Source organism: Cynara cardunculus (assembly GCF_001531365.2).
Source record: "Cynara cardunculus var. scolymus isolate 2C chromosome LG 8, CcrdV1, whole genome shotgun sequence".
In the NCBI taxonomy this organism is placed as follows: domain Eukaryota; kingdom Viridiplantae; phylum Streptophyta; class Magnoliopsida; order Asterales; family Asteraceae; genus Cynara; species Cynara cardunculus.
Window position 1 is genome coordinate 5,207,871 of NC_037535.1, and position 9,696 is coordinate 5,217,566.

The window sequence follows — 9,696 nt, forward strand, 5'->3', positions numbered from 1 at the left end:
AGTGTCCCGTAAACTCATCTATTTATAGGACACCTATGCTCATATGACACTTTTTCAAGTCGTGTTGTATAAAATAACTAATACGACACTTTATTTTAAAAGCATCATAKAATTTGTTAAGACGTCCAAAACCATCCTATAAACATATTGAAACTCTTTTAGATAAGACATTTTTCTAATGTAACTCTTTAAAAACGTCATAGATTGATGGATTCGTCCATCAAATATCTATCAATATCATTCATATTTTCCAATATATCAATTTGTTGTTTTCTACAAAACAAATCAATAATTTTCCTTATTAATTAGATTCTTTGTCATCATTCTTTGATCGTGAATCTCTTTTGGTAACTATATGTTTAGTTAAAACGGAACAAAATATAATATCAATAAAAATTATATAAAATTATACATTATTAATATATATACATAATAAATATATACATATATACATATATATATATATATATACATATATATATAATTTTATAAAAATTATATATTAGCGGCGGGTTGACGGGTTGGGCGGGTTGAGCTAGGCTCAACCCAATTTCAACCCTCCTAATTGGCGGGTTAGCGGTTTGGCGGGTGGACGGTTTGGCGGGTAGACGGGTTGGGTTTAATTGGGTTGTTAGCGGGTTGGGTTGGGCGGGTTTCGCGGGTTGACGGTTTTTTGTTCACCCCTAGACTGGAGAAAAGAAAGCAATTCATGAATCTTGAGAATGAGAATGTAGGGATTGTTGTCTTAAAAGTAATAGGGACACAAGTCTATGAGTTCCGATGTTACTTTTTTTGTTCACTGACAATCTATAAGTCAGTGAATAAGCTTTCAGTTTCAGTTTCCGTACTTGTAATTTTCTTAGATATAACTTAAGAAAACTTCTCAAGCTGAGACTATCCAAACTGAAAAAGATCCCAAAATAGTAAAAAAGGACATGTACTTTATGTGTAACTTTTCCTTGCTATTATTTGATAAGATAATTTTCTTTATGTTATCTTGTTATCATCAAATAGAGGGAGATTGTTGATCATCTCTCTCAGTGATTTGATGATAATCCCTTTTTCCTTTCACGTTGTATTTGTGTTTCTGTATTTTCAGTTCCAGCGATCATCACTGAGTATGTTCAGTGATCGCTGAAGAACTTGTATTGTAAATTCATCAGAGACAACTTTACTTCAAGAAGACAACACTCACACCACAGAACCTTCAGCGAACGTCGAAGACTGAAACTGAAGATTAGAGACTGGCAAGTACGTGATCTGAAGCGATATTCAGTGATTACAAGCATGTCTACATATGTGTGAAGACTGCTCTAGTTTCAGCGAATGATGATGAGACCTCCAGGTCATTCCAACATTCAGCGATCAAAAGAAGCTTGTTTAGCACGATTGTTGTTGTCTTGTTCTTATGCACACAAAGGACAAACTCATACCATTGCAAAAGTTAGTACGGTACGGAGCCGATTAGTCGACCCTTTGTCCACCAACTTTAGGTAAGGATGTCTGCTCAAAAATAATGCTTTTGTACTATTCACTGTAGCAAAGAACAAGTCTTCCTCTTAAGGCTTGACACGCACTCTATAACCTACAATATTGCATTAAATGATCATTTAATGCACTGGGTATAAATAGAAGTGTTTCTTCTCCATGCAGAGGGCGCGCATCTCTCTCTAACCCTATTCTTACTTCAAACATCTTCTAGCTTAAGTAAAGGATTCTTCTTTTAGCAATCTCTTTTCTTGTATTTGCTAAAACTCTGTGTGTAACCAAAGATTGTTTAGATAGGTTTTCATTACCTTATCTTTCCGTAAATAGTCTTGTAAAACCTGTATCGATCTTCTCTATCAATATATATTTTAAATTTGAAAATATTGTGTTTGTATTCATCCCCCCCCCTTTCTACAAATTGTTTCTATTCTTGTAGACCCTTACGGGACCAACACTTTTTTTTGTGGCTTTAATGAGGTGATGTGGATGACACATCATTTTGATGACTTAATTAAAATAAAAACAAAAACCTATTTCAAATTATTATTAGTGATTTTTATTTTTTAGTGCTATGATTTAAAAAAAACACTTAATTTTTTGATCTTTTCTTGTTAAGTTGCATGCAAATTAAATATTCTAAAGTAAATTATTTCTTAAATAAATATGCTACATTATTTTTTAGATATATTTTTTCTGTAAAAAAAAGTAACACTTCTTATTTTATGTTTTTCAAAAAATATATATCTTTTAAAGTTCTCTCTAAAATGTTAACGAAATAAACTATGTTCTACAATTTTTTAATATTGTTATATTAATAAATAATTCAAAAAAATATAATTAATTTAATATATTTATACGTCAAGTAAATTTTTTTGAACAAATATAATATATTCTTTAAAAGATAATATTTTCTTGGTAAAAAATGAACAATTCTTTTTTTTTTCAAAAAACAAATATTTTAAAAAAAATATTAGTGAGATAAGTTGTCTTCTACTAGTTTTATTAATATTGGTATATTAACGAATAATTTAGAATTTTTTTAATTCATTTAATATATTTATTAAATAACATGTAAAATGTCTAAATATTAAAATTAAAAGTACATTTTTTTGATAAAAACTAGTAAATGTAATAATAAAATAATTATAAAAGTACAATGTTGTAATAAAAAAGTCTCATCACTATAGTACATGTGGACAACCTATGTGGACAATGAGGTGGTATGGAAACCTAGTATAATGGGTAAATTTAAATCAAAAGATTACTTAATACTATAATAGGTAATTTTTTCTAAATACAATATTCTAATAAAAAATAATTTAAAAGTATATTATTATAATAAAAAACTAAAAATACAATGCTATAATAAAATAATTTATAAAAATAAATTGTTATTTTGTGCATTTTACCTTTTTTTTAAATAGGTTAATTTGTTAAGAACTGGGCTTATTATGGCCCAATTCAAGAACTTGGCTGTAAAGGCTCGCAGGATGATCCAATTCAAGTTCACAAAAGCTTATAAATTAGGGATTTGAAGAAAATCTAGGCAGATATCAGGAACCTATCGAATCGATTCGAATAGCGAGCAAGAAGAGTTGCGAGGAACAAGGTTAGTATCGTTTATAAAACTATATTGCGTTATGGGTTCGTATATTCACTCTCACAGTGTGTTTTTTACATTCACAAACACTTATGGTGCAACAATCTTTTAAGGTTTGTGGGTTTGCTTAGTGATCAGTTGCTCTTAGTTTGTTGTTCTTGATTCTTATCCTTTTGAATTACGTAGTTTTTGCGTTTGTTGGTCTATACATGCAAGTATTATTGTGTATGCGTGTGTATCCATGGTTGATTTGTCTTGTTTGTGTAGGATAATTGTGCTGTTTTTCATCAAATTCGATGGAACTTTTTAGTTTATGATGTTGGAGATTGGTTTGCTGTGATGTATGATAGTGCCTTTTTTGCTGTTTGTGAGTCTTGAACGGTTGTGCTTGGTTTGAATCCCCAATAATGAATTAAAGGTTGTAATTGAATGGCTTATATTTGGCTGAAGGACCAAGATTGAAGTAAATTTGGAGGTTTTAATGGTTGGAATGAGATGAGGCTGCAAGGTTCAAGAAGGTTTTTAAATTGAAATGCGTATATGCCACATTCTTTTTTATATAACGTAAGACCACTTACATATACAGAACTTCATAAATGTTGTAAAATACAAGTGGAAAAAAGAGCTTAACTATTGTAAGTTGATTCTATAGAGATGTGATTGACCCTTAGTACCATATGATGATACCTTCTAAAAAGCCAGAAAAGATGGTGACTATTTGATAAAATTGGCTGAATATGAGGTCTGAATTGATTAGAGACTCTGTCTACAATTGAGTAATGAAAAATAATTATTTGATAAAGGGCTTTGGATGGTAATTTGAATGATATCATTTTAACCAGCTGAAGGCTTTTCATCAAGAACACTATTTGAAAAAGTAATCACAATGAAAAAAATATCATATCATATTTTATATATATATCTATATATATATATATATATATATATACACTAGGTTAGATCTTGTGTATTAGGTAATTTGAAAAAATTAAATCATGTCAGGAACTTATCTTACAGATATGAATGATCATCGAAAGTGCGATGGTAATTCAGACTTGTACTCTTGAACTAGTTCAGAAGAATAACTCTGAAAAATGACTCTTTAGACTTGAATTTAGAAATGAAACTATATCAATAATTAGTTAAAATGAAGTTAACCCTAGAATAAAATTAAATTTAGAAATGAAACTATATCAGTAAATTGAATTTAAACTTAGAAGTAAATTTAGAATGACTCTTCTGACTTGTACTAATGAAATAACTCTGAAGTGTAACTCTGAAGAATGACTTCAGACTTGTACTCTAGAAATAACTCTGAAATAAAATTCTTTAGACTTCAAAGCTTTGTATAGGTAAGGCAGAAGCTCTTCATGCACTATGCAAAGGCTCTGCATGGTGCTTCGTCTGAAAAAGAAGACTTCAGAGTTCAGGTGAACTAACTCTGAATAATGACTCTTCAGACTTGTACTCTTGAAATAACTATGAAATAAAACTCTGAAATGAATCTTCAGACTTGTACTCTGGAAATAACTCTGAAATAAAACTCTGAAGAATGACTCTTCAGACTTGTACTCTAGAAATAACTCTGAAATAAAACTTTGAAGAATGACTCTTCAGACTTGTACTCTTGAAATAACTCTGAAGTATAAAATCAATCCCATTAAATCAGAGTTCAGACTTCTAAGTATGAAAAAAAAAGACTTCAGAGTTCAGAGTTCGGGTGAGCTAAGTCTGAAAAGAAGACTTCAGAAATAGGGTGAGCTAACTCTGAAGAATGACTTCAGACTTGTACTCTTCAGAATTGTAAAAGACTTTAGAGTTCAGACTTCTAAGTTTGAAAAAGAAGACTTCAGATTTCAGACTCCAGGGTACGGGTGAGCTATGTCTGAAAAAGCAAACTTCAGAGTATGGGTGAGGTAACTCTGAAAAATGACTCCATACTTGTTCTCTTGAAATAACTCTGAAGTAAATTTTTCAGTAAATTGAATTTAGAATAAAATGAAGTTAACTCTAGAATAAAATTGAATTTAGAAATGAAACTATATCGGTAAATTGAATTTAAACTTAGAAGTTACACCATTTTTTTCGGGAATCAGTTACCACATGAATTAATTAACCCAAGAATAAAATTAATTGCATCCTAAATTAGTGGGATTGATTGAATAAGATGACACATGTCAATCAAATTAGTATAATTGAACTGTTACACCAAGAATAAAATTAATTGCATCATAAATTAGTGGGATTGATTGAATAAGATGATACATGTCAATCAAATGAGTATAATTAAACTGTTAATGTAAATTGTGTCTAGATACGTTCAAATGAATCTAATTGAACCACTAATGTAAATTGTGTCTAGATAAGTGTTTAAACGGGAAAACAAGAAAACCGACTCATTAGAAGATGACACATGTCTCCCAAGTTACTTATTTATTATAAGTATAGATATATATATGTAAATAGTCTAATGCTTAGTTTCCATTTAGTATTTTTGAACAATAATGATTCGTTCTCACTTTGTTATTCCTTTTTTGTTTTCAGAAAACTTTATATTATATGACAATACGTATAGATGTGTAGCTCGTTTCATTTTAAAAATACTAATTTCATTTGTAGCTCAAATCATTAAACAAACTAAACTGAACTATTTTGTAGTTAGTTTTATCTTGCTCGATGTACTGGCTGACTAATGGTTTACCGCTTTAACCTACCAAACCTAAATCACGCACATCCTTTATGACCAATAAATAACTTTGTGACTTGAAAGCTGATAAATGTTTTTATCAAATGTAGTGTTACTTTACTGTTATTTGTTTCGATTATAAAAATACATTTTTTATAATTTCTTCGAGCGAAAGTTCAAAAAATTTGAACTTTTTATTAAAAAAAAAGTACATCAATTTAATTGATGGTTTCTTAAAAGGGTTTAAAATGTTGTTCACCTTTTCTTACAACCCAAAGTTGTCATTAAACTGAAGATTCGTTTACCGAACGCTTATAAGCAAAAGTCACCGCTTTTACTTGCCTTATGGGGTGACATATTATCGGTCATCAAAATGGAATAATGGTAAGCGTTTATAAATTGGTAAAATACTTATCGGGTAAGAGTAATCATCCTCATTTATCGGGTAAGAGCATCTCAAATCTGATCAAGGGGAATATAATTATCCCACCAACCTTTTAGTTGGCCAGTAAAACCAGCTATAATCATTTTGGCAATACTCTTATCATTATTGCCTGTGTTCTTGCATACTGTACTATACATGAACATGCGATGAGCCATATTATAAATATGCTTATCAGTAAACCCATCAAGACTCCACTCATAAATGCATTTGCCATTATAACTATTGTTAATAATGTATTCTTGTTCTTCATGAAGAACATCCATAGGAGTAGGGCGATTRTAATAATATTTATTAAGATTCGGAGTTTTAGCCCATTTCATTTTATGAATTTGGTTATTTTGCAAACCATCATGCGAATTTTCTAACTTAGAGTCAGAATGGGAATCCTTATTAAGCATGGAAATGGATGGTTTAGAAATATGCAGATGTGAAAGCTTTAGATCAAGCTGTTTCATAAAATCTTCAACCGGAGATTTGAGTTTGAAATCTGTTATCTCAGGAGGAGGCTGAATAGTATTAGAAGTTAAAATAACTTTTTCAGAAGAGGAGGAAATATCATCAGCAGGAATATTAATTTGGTTCTGCTGATTTGTCTCAATTTGAGAAATTTTTTTTAAGATTAAGGAAATATTATCCTCTATGGAAAAAAGTTGTTCGCCAAGAATTTTGAGCATAAGATTAGAATAATTCTGTTTTTCAAGTAATTCGTTAATATGTAACGAAGTAACATAAAGAGTATTATCTTTTATAAGATTTGAAAAAGCAGAGAATCTGAAGAAAGAATTATTATTTTTCATAAGAAAAGGAGACTGAGGAGGATAAATAGTGGATTTAATATCCCCATTAAGGAGTTGATAATCTCTTTGAAGAACATTTATAAAATGTTTTACATGAGTATGAAAAAACCAAGGAATAAAWGAGAAAGTCTCATTTTCCTTAGTACAGAAGGCATAAAATTCTGCAGAGAAATTAGCAATTTCTTCTTTTGAAAAATTTTCAACATACCAAGTCCGAAAAGGAGCCCATTTTGGATTACCGTAATAATCATTGCAGACAAGCTGTCTAGCAGGAGAACCATGAGTGAAATCTATTTTTCCCTCACTAGTGACCCAACTTCTTGTAGAAGAAAAATTCATTAAAAACTTTAGAGGGTAAAATCAGACATGGTCTCTATAACCTTATGAGGTTGTCTAATACTAATGTTACCCGTTTGGGTGATTGGATTGTTATGAACAATACCATTTCTATGAACTCTAAGTTCATCAATAGGTTGTTGAGAAGAAGATTCAATATGTTCTTCGGGCTCAGAAGATTGGACCTAAGTTTCTCGCAAATAGGAGGTTGAGGCTCTAGAAGGCTGACTAGCTTTAGTTCCAAAAGGAGAGATAAAGCTATGAATCCCATGAGACAACGAATGAGACCTTAAAAGAGGTCTGGTCTCCGTATAAGGAATATTGCGAGGATCATCGAATTGGACATAGACAGTTCCATCGTCTGTCTGAGTGATATTGCTAAAATCACTTTGAACTATCGGTTGTCTAGGGATATTCCTAGCAAGAAACCATCCTTCAGGGAAAACTATTTCATCCCATTTGATAGATCTACGGGTTTGGATCTTAGATCTATTAAAATTGGTTTCTATGAGAATAGTCTCATTTTTATCTTTATCAACTCTTTTACACCTTGGGTTAAGAGTAAATAAGGGTTTGAAATAAACTCTATAGCAAATACAGAAAACTTCTGTTCCTGCAGCATAGTTATAACCATTAGTTTTAACATTTAATGTTAAAGCATCAAGAATATTAACATCAGTTAATGAAAGACTTAGATTAGGATAGACATCAAAATAAACTGGACCATGTGCCAGACTGCATTGGATCATTCCAATTAAGGATTGTTGCCAATTAAGATTTCTGCCATCTCTAAGAGCTGCAAGAAAGCTTTCTGGTAATCCTTCAAGAGTGAGAGGTTTAAATGCAATTTGCACAAGACCAATGTGTAAAAACTTATGAGTTTTTAAATAAGGCATAATATCTTTTTTATTAAGAAGACGTATCATCATTTCATCTTTATAAAGAGGAATAGAGGATTCAGTGGTTTTAACAATATGTTTTAAACCAAGTTTTTCAAAAGTGCCTATTTTATAAATAAGTTTAGGCTCAACTCTTGGAATAGTCYAATGATCCAGGCCATCAAGATTTTGAGGAATATCATATTCCTCTGTCATACTGTTATGAACAGTATCATCTCCTCCAGATCTAAACAGATTCATAAGAATCTTAAAACTGGGAAGGACAGAGTTAAAACAGAGTTTGATATGATATAGAAATACAAAAACATGGCTCTGATACCATCTATGTCCCAGATCTAACAAAAACAATCAAAACAGACAAGTTTGCCTCAAATCTCAAACCAAGGTTTTAAATACCCTAAACGGCTCTCTTGGCCTCAGCGGGTGAAAACCAGTCTCAGAGATCTCAGAGGTAGACTTGACTGTTATTGAAGATCTTTACTAAATCTAAACATATAAACCATTCCATGTAAATCTATAAAAATATCAAATCAAAATATGTTTTAACTCATTGTCCTAACTTAGCCAGCCATTAAGGCGGCGAAATAAGAAGAGGATAAAAATAGCAGCCAAGAACAGAACTTACAAAAACTTGACCACTGTCGGCAAGCTTGTTCGTCTTATTTCTTTATTCAAACACACCGATTACAGTACTGAAGAGAGAAAACTTGAAATCTAAACACTTCCTATGAAAACTCTGCCTTTAGAAGAGAGACATGCCTCTCTATAAATACAGAAAAGAAAATCCTATTGAGGACAGCTGGCAAGACAGCTAAAAAGAAATCTGCTTTATGACAGCTAAAAAGAAATCTGCTTTATTAAAGCAAGAGATTCTTTTCAAAAAGAAAAGCAACTTTATAAAAGTTGGTCGGCTACAAAGACCGAAAGTAATAAAGTTTGACAAAAATGTCAAAAGGCTACTTACTTTGCTTTATAGAGTCCTTAAGGGTCTCCAGGGCATCTTCAATAGAGATAGCTAGCTCTTCGGAGCCTTCTATGCTTTGAGCATCTTGCTGTATGTCTGAGTTCATTGAACTGTCTGAAGGTTGAGAAAGGTTTTGATGGAGATCCTTCTTCATGTTCTCTATGTAGAGATCAACAATCTCGTCTTTGGACAAGGTACCAGCATATTTCTGGGAAAGTTGCTGGAAAGGACTCGGAATCTCCGGGTTTGTGTTCTTCTRTTGACGAACTTCGAAGTCTTYCTTATAAATCTGAATTTTCTTCGAAATGGAGTCATAAAGATCAGCTCCTTCAAGAGTAGAGGATTTCGGACACATGCGGTCTAATTTCTCCCAATATTTTGAAAGGCCTTGACGCTTGAGACAAGGAATCATATAATGATCATAGCCAAAAATTGGCTTCCATTTCCAAATCCAAGGGATGCCAAATTCTATGAAAAAGAG

At 31.4% G+C, this 9,696-nt stretch overlaps 1 protein-coding gene across 1 annotated transcript in view; it reads left to right on the forward strand.

Annotated features, from left to right (window-relative positions):
- The first annotated feature begins 3,021 nt into the window (after positions 1-3,021).
- LOC112516501 (probable plastid-lipid-associated protein 7, chloroplastic) overlaps positions 3,022-9,696 on the forward strand; it is an 18,921-nt gene continuing 12,246 nt past the window's right edge. Inside the window, exon 1 of the mRNA XM_025123575.1 lies at positions 3,022-3,097. The gene's annotated coding sequence lies outside the window, so the exon portion shown is untranslated. The remainder of the gene's footprint in view (positions 3,098-9,696) is intronic.